The sequence below is a fragment of the Solanum verrucosum genome, unplaced genomic scaffold (assembly GCF_900185275.1).
Source record: "Solanum verrucosum unplaced genomic scaffold, falcon-dt-bn FXZP01000257.1, whole genome shotgun sequence".
Classification (NCBI taxonomy): Eukaryota; Viridiplantae; Streptophyta; class Magnoliopsida; order Solanales; family Solanaceae; genus Solanum; species Solanum verrucosum.
Genome location: NW_026020539.1, coordinates 3020076 through 3034289, shown reverse-complemented (window position 1 = coordinate 3034289; position 14214 = coordinate 3020076).

The window sequence follows — 14214 nt, the reverse complement described above, 5'->3', positions numbered from 1 at the left end:
GCATGATAGGCATTGCAAGAAAGGAAAACATCATTAATTCCACCAAAATACCCAAAAAAATGTAAGCTAAGGCATGAATTTTATCAACTAAATATTAATCATGTAAAAAAAACCCTCCTAAAACTATCTAAACACCCTGTAAATACTAAAACAAACACAATCTAAGATCGGTAAGTCATAGCCTACCTTGATATCAATCGCGCGCCTCAAAAATCCACTTAATCAGAGCTTTACCCTTTCGAAACACCTCTGATCGTTGTCACGCCATCATATGACATTGTGGTATCCGCTCAAAGAATTACAAAATTGACTTAATTAATTAATATCATTCAACTCAAGGAACTTGTGACCTAAACAGGCACAATCCTAACTTCAAAACGAGCAAAAACAACATAATCAAGAATTCACCATAAAGACTAAAACAGAGAAAAGGAAATGTGATTCATGGGTTTAATCGCGCAAGTAACAAGTCTAACAAGGTTCCACCACAATTCCTCTGCTAATCCTAACAATATACTCCGAGTTCCCACAACAAATGAGCCCTCTAAGTCCTACAATTGAAGAACATTTAGAGAAAATGAGGCCTGAAAAAGAATATAACTATGCGATGACTATTAAAACACTCACCTCTAAACTGGCGTTTTAGTGGCATGGTCCGCTTTAGCATTTTGGCACCAGTCAAGCATTCTATGGCTGCAGCTACACCATCTCAGGCACTAACCAAATAAGCAAAGTCCCAACAAACTTCGCTCGAGTGCTTGAGATTGGTTCATAAATCTATGCGCACAAATGAACTATGCTATCCGATTAAAACAACATTTTGGACTTAACGAAAATGTCGACACTTCTATTGGAAGTCGTCTCGACAGATAGTGAGTCTCATAGTTGCTTAAAATGAGTTCGAAAGCTTTAGGATATAAACCAAGGGTCCTTCTAGATAAAAATCGACATTCCGGAGCTAATGGAACCATCAGAATTACATTCTAAGGTCGTTTACCTGAAGTTTTTATTGAAGTGAACCATTCAAGCTTCAAAAGCTCCAAAACACAGAAACTTGCACAAAAATCAAACGAACAATAAGGTGACCCAATGGCTAGTCCCAGTGATTAGTAAATTTTTTTGACTCATTTAAGGCATATTATTCAATGAATTAGTGTCCTCAATGCCTATTTTGTTCTCATAACTGATATTAATTTGTTTATATGCAGCAATGAAGGCTTTAGAACAAGGCAAGGACAATACAATGCAAAAAGAGGCGAAAAAGTTGGAAAAGCTGAAGAAAAGAGAAGCTGGAGCTCGCAAAAGCCACTTGACGACATGCCGAGTGAGCTTCTAGCTTGCCAAAAGTTCCAGCGAAGTAGCCCATGTACTAAGCAAACTTGGCGAGCAAACGAGCATTTCGGCAATGCACCAAATGGAACGGTGATCGCGACCTAACTCGCCAAATATTCCAGAACAATTGTACGCAAGAGTCAAGACAAAAGGTGAGAAGACGTGCACGTTGGCAGATCGCCGAGTCATTTGGCGATCCCGACTAATGTCGCCGAGTGGACAACGTGCTGAGATTTTGGGAAGTTTTCTGAAACATATAAATGATTTTTGAAAGGAGTTTTTGGAGAATTAGAAAGTTACATAGTTTTTAGAGCTTCTTACACTATTGAACACTCTTGGAGAAGATTTTGATCTTAGATTTGAAGATTTAGGATTCTAGTTTGAATTTTGGCATTGAGCATTGAGGATTGTTGACAAATTTGGATGGATAATCTTTTTGGTAGCGATTTCTTGCTTTTTACTATGTTTGGAAAGCCCCTTCCCTAAGGGGTGTGATCATGTAATCGAATACATAAATTAGCTTATGGGTATTATTAATTGCTGAATTTAATGTTGTTTTGAAATGGGTTCAATTGTTTATACATGTTTTCATTGATGAGCTGAAGTTGCAAATTCGGTTCTAGCTTAGCTCTCTATTCTTGCTTGAGAAAGATGCTTAGAGTAGACTGAATGATTGATAGTTGTATTGATTTGCATCTTTACAATCCAGCTTCAGAAAGTGGGTTTAATTAAGGAATTGGGTTGATTTGTATTGTTAAGCTTGTTAAGGTTCGGAAGAACTTGCTTGAAACATGATAGTTGATTGAGAAATGGCTATCATAATTACAACCTATCCTACCCATTGCGATTCAACAACTTAAAGCAATTATTAATTACCTATTAAGAGAAATTAGTATTCGATTGCTCACACTCCTAGGGTCCTCTCTCTAATCGTTCAATTCCCGTGTTAATTACCTTTGTTGAAAATTGGTTACTAAATCCCTGCATTTGATATTGATAATTGAAACTCCTCGATTTATTTTATATTGCGTAGCCTTTCTCTTTTACAAAAGATTAGAACACGTGTTTACTTCGTACTTGAATTTTTTACCATATCACTCCCTATGGGATCGGCCCCAACTCATTATTGGGTTTATACTTGTTAGCGACCGCCTACACTTTGAATCGAAAGAAGTGCAGTTGAGCGTTATCACCCAACAAATCATAAATGACTTGTGATCACTATGGGAAAGCTCTAAACACCGAAAATACATAGATATAGAAAAATAACCTAACGAATCATTACAATTTCAATATAATTTAACGAATGTCTCAAAAGTTAATTCTACGTGCATTATAATTTCACGTGAATTGAGGTGATTGTGGATCCCTCCGTTTTCTTTACTTTTGATGATAACCTTGTTATGAAATTTTAAATCTCACTTTCTATTGGGATTTTTTTTACACTTTGAAGAACTAATTATTGTTTATGAACGCTCTTACTTGAGGAGATTGTGCTCTTTTTTGGAAAAGAATTTCATTTATATTTTTCATCTACTCAAAGCCTGCGGGAAGAGCAAAACTCTCTTGCGAGAGAAATGACATTAAAACACCGAAGTAATAGAAGTGAAAGCAACTAAACATGAGGAATAATAAGAGGAGCACATGGAGAAAATTGAAGGAACATGAACGGTAAGAAAAGTATGGAAACCCGTGCTTTAATTCGACATATTTTTCTTAATCATATTTTACCATATCTTTCTTCTCTAGTTGATGATGTATATTGAACTTCAACAATCTCACATGAGCTTTTTATGTCCATAATTTACAAGTTTTTTGACACTTTATGCTGTTCTATGTTTTTCTCTATAAATCGTTTATTTTTGCATAGTTTCGATTATATTCATATTAAAACAGTGATTGCTAAGCGTCCTTCACGTGTGCCTATTTAAAAATTTCAATTACTATGAAGGTATGCACATTTATAACATACAAATTATTATTTTTATCCAACCGTAAACTTATCTAACTGATTTGTCATGAATGTGTAGAACTTCTCCAGATGATTTTGGTGTCAAGACACTGCGAAACAATTTTATTTCTTTTATGTTTATATTTATTCTATTTTTGACAAAATTTTCAATTTCATCTTTCACGTTGTTTGGTTATATTTTAAATTGTAATTCTTTTGTTATGTTAGAAATTATGTATACCAAATTTGTCCAATGAAATTAACAAGGCACTTCTAATATTACTACCGTGCATTCATTGGAAACAATTATACACTTTGCAAAGTATTTAATCAAATATTATCGTCATACTTCTTTTCAATCAATTTTGAATTCGTCTATTAACTTAAACCTAATAACGGTTAGCATCAAATAAAATAATTAATAATTAAAATAGTAAAATTAATTATACTTTTGTAAAAAGGGAGAAGGTAAGTGAATGTTAAAAAGAACAATAAGATTTGAAAAGGGGTGTATTCCTGATAAAAATACCTATATTCATAACTTAATAAAATATATAAAATTAATTAATATATACATATACATGAAAAATCCATATAATCGTTTGGTGTGAGGGACTAAAAATAATAGTGATGGGATATTTTTTTTTATTTTGTTTGGTTGCCATGTTTGGGATAACTTATCCCACCATTTATATCATAGTGATGGGATAAGTTATCCCATATACATGGTGGGATAAGTTATCCCAGGATAGCTAACCCCATGATAACTTATCCTGGGATAACTTGTTCCCAACCAAACGACTTATAGTCTAGTATCCACTATCCACGGATAATGAACAACAAAATTACACGGTTAATTTAATTAGAGGTGTATTTTACTAAACTAACATTATTAATAATGCTTTGAAACTTTGAATTTGACTACTACTACATTAAAATTCTTTTGATTTCATAATAGAATAAGTAAATTAAAACAATTATTTTTGAAATGAAGGTCAAGTAATATAAACAACAGAGATATTCTCTATTGTATATATAAATAAATAATTTTTGATTCACAATTATGGAGTTACATACATTATAGTTCAAAATAATTTAAAATCTAAATAAATACAATTCTTTAAAACTTGGCCTTAATTAATTAATTAATTATTTATTTATTTTGTATTTCCTACATCAAAATATATTTGTATAGTTATGTAACGGACCCTCCGATCGTTATGGGAAATTCAAGGGTGAAAATATTCGGGCTAGAAAATTTTTGTGCAGTAACTTGAAAATTAGGTTAGGCTAATCTTAAACTGAATCTAAGCAATATGAGGTTTAGAGAAATTCGGGAAGGGGTTGATATTAATGTCTAAGCTTGGGTTGGATTTTCTTTAAGCCAAGACATTACGGAGTCTACAAGACCTTTCAGATTCGAATTCGGGTAAGTAGAACTCCTGATATTGAACTGGGTGTGAAAGGGTTAGTTTGGAACATCAATGTTTGAAGGTGAGTTGCGAAAGGGAGACATTTGGGGAGAATCTCGAGTTTCTGTCTCGTGCAATTTACTTTAGGGGGTGTCACACTGCTATAGCGGGACAATCACAGTTTAATGAAGGAAAGTCCAAAAACCGCTCACTATACTGCAACTTCACTCTTGGGAAAAGAAAGGGCGAACTAGGGTTTTTTCTGCATTTTCCCACTAATTGTTTCGGTAAAGGTAAGTTAATTACTCCCCTAACTTGTAGATCAATTCTTAAGCCTTATAATCTAGAGGGTACTTTTAGTGGATGGATTTGACTTGAATTAATGGTGGGAAAAACCTTGATTTGGGTAGACTGATTATGAAATTTGCATATGGGTAGGATTAAGTATTAATCCGGGTTTAATTGGACATGTTTTGAAAGAATTATTTTCCCCCTTTATACGGTTGCCATCTACAGCCTGTAGAAGCTTCTATGGTAGGTAGATGGGACTCATAAAACCAGATTTCAGCCCAATTTTTTTTTCTTCCTTTTCCAAATCCCGAGGTGTTACAGTATCTCCCCCTTGGGAACATACGTCCTCGAATGGGACTCAAGGCAATACAAAGAGAGTAGGGAGTAGATCTAACAACCCAACACAAATGAACCTCATCAACAACACATAATCAAAGAGGAACATCGACTCCATGTTAAGACATATTCAAAACATCATTCAATGAGGTATACATGCAAATCATACTCAAATGCACATAATCACGAAGTAATTAATCAAAGCTAAATCAAAATATCAAAAAACAAGTTTTCATAAGCATGCATGCATGAGGAGACATGAGAATGATACTAATACATGAGGATGGACTGTGAGGAACTAAATACCTCTAGCTAGAGTAGGGTCAGAGGGAAAGAGATGGAGTAACGGGACATCATATTGTCCTTGGCCTCCCAAGTATCACTCTCAACCCGTTGATTCCTCTATAAGACCTTTACGGATGCAACTTCCTTATTTCTCAGCTTTTTAACTTGCCGGTCCAAAATTTCAACCAGAACATCTTCATCATAAAGACTCTTCTTTATACCAAAGACTCTCTAATGGCACAATGGACTTCAGATCACCAACACATTTCTTCAACAGAGAAACATGGAAAACCAGATGTACCGATGCTAAGTCATTAGGTAAATCAAGTTCCTAAGCAACTTTACCAATAAGCCTCAAAATCTGATATGGGCCCACTTAACAGGGACTAAGCTTCCCCTTTTTCCCAAACCTCATTACACTTTTCATGGGTGAAATCTTCAAGTAGACCCAATCATCTACCTCAAACTCAAGGTCTCTCCATCGACATAGGAAATTTGTCGACTTTGAGCCATTTTCAACCGTTCTCTAATAAGCCAAACTTCTTCCATAACCTCATGTACCAATTCTAGAACTATCAAAGAAAACACACCTACTTCAAACTAACTTATGGGAGATCTACACCTCCTACCATAAAGAGCCTTAAATGGAGCCATATCAATGCTTGATTGATAGCTATTATTATAAGGAAACTCAATCAAAGGCAAATGATCATTCTAATTACCCTTGAGGTCAATCACACAAGATCTCAACATATCTTCCAAAGTTTGGATAGTACGCTTTGCTTGCCCATGTGTTTGAGGATGAAAGGTCGTACTAAGCTTAATACGAGTACCAAGGCCCCTCTGGAAAGATTTCCAAAATTTAGAAGTGAATTGGGTACCACGATCAAAGATGATGGATAATGGAAATCCATGCAACCTAACCATTTCCCTCAAATACAACTTAGCATAGTCCTCCATCGAATAAGAAACCTTGACGGGAATGAAATGAGTCGATTCATCATTCGATACACAATAACCCAAATCAAATCATGTTGTCACCGGGTTCAGGGTTAGCCAACAATAAAATCCTTATTCAAATCTTCTCACTTCCAAGTAGGATTACTAATATCTTGGGATAAACCTCCCAACTTTTGATGCTCAATTTTCACTTGTTGACAATTAGGAAACTTAGACAAAAATTCCATAATATCCTTCTTCGTCCCATTCCACCAATAGCCCTCCCGTAAGTCAAGGTACATCTTGGTGGCTTTCGGGTGAATGAAATACGAGAACTATGGGCTTATAATAATATTTTCTCTTTCAAGTTATCAACATTGGGAACACACAAACGACCTTGATATTGAAGCACACCATATCCCCTTGGGAGAAAGCCTCAAGGGACTTTTGAAGCGCCACTTCTTTCAACTCAACCAAAATTGGATCAATACCTTGCTTGGCTTTCATATCCGACACAAAAGACGATTGTGAACCATTATGAACCATAATACCACCTTCATTAGAATCAACCAACCGAACACCCAATCAATCCAATCTATGAATATCATTATCCAATTCTTTCTTATCTCCCTCAACATTAACAACACTACTCATGGATAGTCTACTAAAAGCATCCACCACCACATTCACCTTACTGAGTGATAGAGAACACTCATGTCGTAATATTTTTGTAACTCAAGATACCTAATTTTGCTAAGGCTTAGATCTTTTTTCTTGAACACATATTGAAATCTCTTGTGATCAGTAAAGACATCAACATGAACACCATATAAGTAATGCCTCCAAATATTTAAGCCAAAAACAACTAGCGCTAGTTCCAAATCGTGGGTATGATAGTTATTTTCATGGACTTTAAGCTGTTGTGAAACATAAGCAATAACCTTCCCATTTTTCACAAGGACACACCCTAGTCCAATCCTTGAAGCATCACAATAAACAACAAACCCATTGGATCCTTTCGGCAAAGTCAACACCGAAGTGAAATTAAGTCTATCTTTCAACTCTTGAAAACTCTTCTCACATGCTTCCGACCATAAGAACTTACCTTTATTTTAGGTCAATGTCGTCAATGGAGAGGAAATCGAAGAAAACCCTTCCACAAATCTTGTGTAATAACCAGCCAAACCCAAAAAGCTTCTAATATCTAAAAGGGATATAGGTCTAGGCCAACTCCTAACCGCATTCGTCTTCTTAGGATTTACCTCAATACCCTTACCAGAGATAATTTGATGAAAAAGCCACGAATCTCAAATAAAACTCACATTTACTAAACTTTGCAAAGAGTTGTCGGTCCTTGAGGAGTTGCAACACAATCCTCAAATGATCAGTGTGCTCATCCTCACTCCTTTATTAAATCAGAATGTCATCGATAAACATAATCACAAACATGTCAATGTATTGTCTAAACACTCTATTCATAGAGTCCATAAATATGGTTGGAGCATTAGCTAAACCAAACGACATTACCAAAAACTCATAATGACCATACCGAGTTTGAGAAACCGTCTTTGGAATGTCATCTTCCTTCACCCTCAATTGGTGATAACCCGACTGAAGGTCAATATTAAAAAGTAACTCACACCTTAGAGTTGGTCAAACAAATCATATATCCTTGTAAGAGGATACTTATTCTTAATGGTAACCTAATTCAATTGTCGGTAGTCAATACACATGTGAATTGAACAATCTTTCTTATGAACAAAGAAAATTGGAGCACCACACAGGGAGATACTCGTTCGGATGAAACCCTTTTCCAAAAAATCCCTCAATTGCTCTTTCAATTCCTTAAGTTCTGCAAGAGCCATACGTTAAAGAGGAATATAAATAGGTTGCATATGAGGGAGAAGATCAATACCACAGTCTATTTCCCTTTTGGGAGGAACATCAGGTAAATCTCAGGGAAACACTTCCAGAAAATCATTACAACAGGACCAACTCAAGAGTAAGGGCTTCAAAATACATATCCCTAAACCGAACAGGATGGTAAATGCAGCCCTTAAAATCATCTTTCTAGCTTTAGGACAAGAAACAAACTGACCCTTAGGCATAAGATTTCTCCCTTTCCACTCTAGGACGGGATAATTAAAAAATTAAAACTTGACTACTCGGGTTCTACAATCAACAGAAGCATAACAAGAATGGAGCTAATCCATACAAAGAATAACATCAAAATCTAACATTTCAAGCTCTACAAGATCAACATGAGTGACTTTTTGGGGTAAGGAGACATGACAACTTCTGTAGACTCTCTTAGTCACAATTAGGGGTGTCAAATGGGTGGGTTGGATTAAAATTGGAGATATTAAAATGAGTTGAAATAGAAATCGGGTTGGGTCTTGACCCGCCCAAGTTTACTTTGGACTCAAATGGGCTGGGTCCAAATGGGCTGAAAAATGGGTTGGGTGTTGACCCACCTAATTTGACCCGATTAATCTCAATAATTTTAACATAGTGATATTTAACTTTTATAATCACAATTCGAATTCCAACTCAAGATTTTTTTAAAAAAAAAGTAACAAATGGATAGATAAATCATTAAAGATGTTAAATAAATAATAATTTATACCTTTAATATAGGAACATATCTTAGTAAAGAGTTTTAAAATGGTTTGAAATTGGAGATTGAATTGGGCTCAATTGAGGATTCTCTTAAAATGGGTTAGGCTTGAATGTGTTGAGATTGAACGTAATTTAAATTATCTTGAGCCCAACCCTTAAAATTCTGGGCAGTTACCTATGTTTGGGTTCATTTTTGACACCCGTAGTCACAATAGATTCACCAATAGGTGTAGAGATAGAAAAAGGTTCTATCAGCACATCGGGAAAAATATCAAACCTCATAGCCACATATGGCATCACAAAAGACAAGGTGTCACCGGGATCAAGCAAAGCATAAAAATCAAGATGAAAGACTTTCAACATTCTGTAACAACATCGGGAGAACTCTCTTGATCATGTCGAGTTTGAAGTGCATATAATTGGTTTTGCTTTGGAGCATTTGAACCAGAACCACTAGACGGAGCTTGCCTACCTTACTTTCCCTTGTCAACTTTAGATGGACAATCTATTAAACGGTGGCCACTTTTGGCATGCGGGAATCGAAGATCCATTTCCACCACAATTTTCTGCTTGAGACTTAGGGTTATACACCATTTCTTTGTTGAACTTATGAGCTGGGGAATTTGAGGAACCTTAACCCGAAAAACTTTGTAGAAACTTAGAACAACTATGTCCATCGGACCTTGAATGTGAGAAGTCACCATCACTGGTCTTTGCCCTCTTTGCTTCCCTAGACTTTTCATTAAGTTTTTCCTCTTCAATTTTTTAAGCACGAATCATTAGACGATAAATTTCCATTTCCTTAATGTGCATGGTGGTACGACATTCCTTGACAACTATTTTGGACACTCCTGAAACAAACTTGCTCATCTTTGCCCTAAGATCAACAACAATTGTAGGAGAATTTCTAGACAATTATATGAACTTCAAGGCATACTCCTTCACACTCATATTTACTTGAAGAAGGTTAATGAATTCAAGTACCCTTGCCTCCCTCGTATCAAGGGGAAAGAAACTATCAAGGAAAGCAACCTTACACTTTTCCCAATCAAGACGACCTACGTCACCCGCCCTCTGTTCCTTCCTTTGGTTGAACCAAACTTGAGAAACACCCTTAAGTTGATAAGCAACCAATTCCACCTTTCAACGGGCGTCACTCCCAAGATCATCAACACCTTGTAACCTCATCAATGAACTCTTAAGGATCCTCCTAAACCTTGGAACCAAGCAACTCCAGGTGATTCATTCTAGTGAAGTCCCTCAGTATAGTTACCACCGTACCCATATTTGGGTTCACGGGAACCAAAAACTCACTATTAGATGGAGCCATCATGGCTTGGTCCAACACTTGAAAATCAGCTCAAAAATCTCCATTAATCACTTGTTCGGCCAAAAGGTTGGCCAGAACTTGTGGAGCTTCTTGAGAAGATTCGAGAGCTTCTCGTTCCACATTCTCATTCGCATTCGTCCTAACATAAGCTCTTTGAGGGGTTATATCCTGAAATGGACTGAATAAGGATTAGGAGAGAGCTCTATAGAGTTACACTTTATTGCACAACTTTAGAATGATGAAAGAATTGCAATTTCCTAAACATCTCATAGCATCCTATTCATAAATGTGGCGCGCTTCACACTCATGAACAAGTCTCTACTCGACGTGGCTTATGAAACATCCTAGGACCTTTCTAAATCTTGTGCTCTAAATATCAAGTTTGTCACAACCCAAAGTATACCCTAGGCGTATAGAAACCTAAGAGACCCTATAAAATCCACTTAGCTTACATTATACTAGATAATAGAATAAAGTTTTCAAAAGAAACATTTCACATTTCAATAAAGTTTGAAAAAATATGGAAGTCTAACATAAGTATCAAAGCCATCTAATACATCATAACGAAAGTGATTAAGACGTAACCCATACATCACATATAAAGTTTGAAACAAAAATATATAAAACTATAAAATGTCTTGGTCCTCGGAACATGAGGACTTAACAATCACTTGAAGCACCCAATAAATGTATATCCACGAGTGTATGAGGTAGGAACATTGGACCCTATATTCATGAGATAGTGTAGGTACAAGTATGCATTAATACATTAAGTGTACTAAGCATGAGGCAATATGCTTAAACATAAGCATAATATCATCAATGACTTAAAATGGGTAGGCATGATTATATTGAAACATTTGAAAGCTTAAGAAAGAAATGACATGAGGATCATAGACATAGTCAAATACATTATCACAAGGGACATGCATACCTTTAAAATTCTTCAGAGTTCATAGGTTCATCATAGGCTCATGGTAGAAAAACACAATTTATGCTTGGGTAAATGCAATTTAACTAAATATCATAGATTAACATCAAATCATGCATTAGAAAACTTAATCAACCATAATTACTCTATATTGGTTCAAACTCACATTTATTGAATTGAAACCTTAATTTGATCAATATGAAATTGAATTGGGAAATTGAAATCCTTGTGGACTTCATGGGTAAATACACACATACCTTGATGCTAGAAGCCCAAATATAATGGAGAATCAAAGACTTGAATGGAACCATAGCTCTCCTCTTCTTCCTTAGCCTAGAGAGCATTTGGGGAGTGAATTTGGTCAAATTTAGGGAATTTAGGAGAATGAGTGAAAAATGGGTAAATTGGGGGCTTAAAAGTTTTATATAGGGTTAGGGTAGAAGGAAAAATGACATAGTTTTGGGTTAAAACAATTAGGAAATGACCCCAAAACCCATTAAAAATAATTGTCGGACTCGATCTACGATCTGGACCTACGGACCGTAGGACTTCCCATGGTCTATACTAGTCAAGCGTAAACTAAGTACTGGGACTATCATTTGACCTATCTTTTGATGGAATATTTGTACGTTCATAGAACCAACCATAGAAACAAAATTTGACCCTAAAAATTCACTAAGTTTGGGACTTACTTACGAGACCTATCTATGACTCTTACAAAGGATGACAAACCGTAGTGATGAACCATACAAACGGTACATGGACTTGTTTTGAAAAAAATATTTTCCCTATTTCTTCAGTTTCCATCTACGACCCATAGAATTTTCTATGATCTGTAAGTGGGACCTATAAAACTTGACTTTAGTCTAAATATTTCTCTTCTTCCTTTTTCAAATCCAAAGGTGTTACAATTAAGATCCTTGAAAAGATGTTACGGCTTTGTATTTTATACTTTAGAGGTCAATAAGACTAGTTCTTGCCTTTGACGGAGTTCGCGTACAACAATGACTACCATTCTAAAATCAAGATGGCCATGTTTTAGGCCTATATGGTAGGAGTTGTCGCTCTCCGCTTGGTTAGTTTGAGTTTACTGAGCATAGACCTTGTGGTATAGATTTGATTTAAGAGGTTTTGGAGCAAGTGAGGGTGATTCAAGATAGAATTTTGATAGCGCAGAGTTGGCACAAGAGTTATGCTGATTGTAGGCGGCAACCTTTGAAGTTTTGAGTTGGTAATAGAGTTTTCCTCCGTGTGTTGCCCATGAAGGGTTTGATGAGATTTGAGAGGCAGGGCAAGCTTATCCCTAGTTATATTTGGCCTTTTAAGATCCTGTCGGTAGTTGGATAGGTTGCTTATGAGTTAGCGTTGCCTCTGATGTTCTCAGCTATCCACCCACTCTTTCATGTTTCGATGTTACGCCGATATGTTCCTGATGAGTCACATGTGCTTCATATGATGTAGTAGAGTTTGATGATCACTTGACCTTTGAAGAAGAGCTAGTTGCCATTCTTACTAGAGATGTGTAGCGGTTGCACTCGAGAGCCATTCCTTTGGTTAAGGTTCATTACAGTTATCGTCCAGTTGAGGAGGCTACATGGGAGACTGATCATGATATGTGGGAGCAGTTTCTTGGCTTGTTTGAGCCTTCATGTACCTCTTTACTCTTACTTTCACAAAAAAAAATCCCTTTTAGTAGTGATTGTTGTAATAACCTCCATGTCATTTCTCTATTTATGCCTCATGTTTTTTTGTTAGATCTTTCATGTAGCGACCCCAACTCATTTATGACTTGTTGAGACTGACAGTTCGGTCACCTAGTCATTCGTTTAGTTTTTATGTGAGTTTTAGTGTTTTGGGAGCTTTCAAATCCTGAACGGTCATTTGTTAACAAAATTTCATGAAGATAAACTCAAAATCAATATCTGACAATTCCATTATCTCTGAATGGTCATTTTAGGCTTCTAGCATGATCGACAAAACTTTTGAGGCCCTCTATGGAATTTGGCTTATAAAATAAATTAGGTGTGGGACCGACTTTTCATCGAAACAACCTCGAATAGAAATTTTGATGGTTCCACTAAATCCGGAATGTTGATTCCAATAGGGTAGAATAGTTTATTTCCAATGCATGGGTTTCCGTACGACTCCGGGTGCACCGTATCAATGTTTTGGAGCCTTAGTTCTTGTGTTGTCGCTGAGGCGTGCCTGTGTTCATGCGCTCATGGCTGCATTCGTGGATGGAAGGTACCCTGGCAGGAGCGTTCGCGTGTGGGCACCTATTCATGGAAGGCAACTAGCAAGCGCGTTGGTGCGGCTGCCCCGCGTCGCGCTGTTCTGTTGTCTAGCCTATTTAAGTTTGGTCGCGAGGCAACATTGGCTCAATAGATTTTTTTGCGATATCTCCTGTGTCAAAACTCCGATTTTGGTGATTCAAAGTCCCACGTGCTCATAATTTTTGGGGTTACGTGGTGGAATGATTGGATTGTGTTAGTCACACTATGTTTGAGGTGAAGTTTTCCGGTAAGCTGCTGCCACTTCTCTTTTATTTGAGCTTTCATTGTGTTGTTGTGTTAGCTAATTATTGGGCCTTAAATGTTCTATTTTGGGATACACGTTCAAAGCATAGTTTAGGATTTTTTGATGGAATTAACTATGGAATTTCTAGTACGAATATTTCTGTTTAACTCTAAAATTGGTCCATCTCTATTTTGGGTGATTTAAGTGTCTCCACGACCGTATTGATATTGTAATCCTATTTTTGATAGTGAGGTAGCGTTCAAAGGCCATT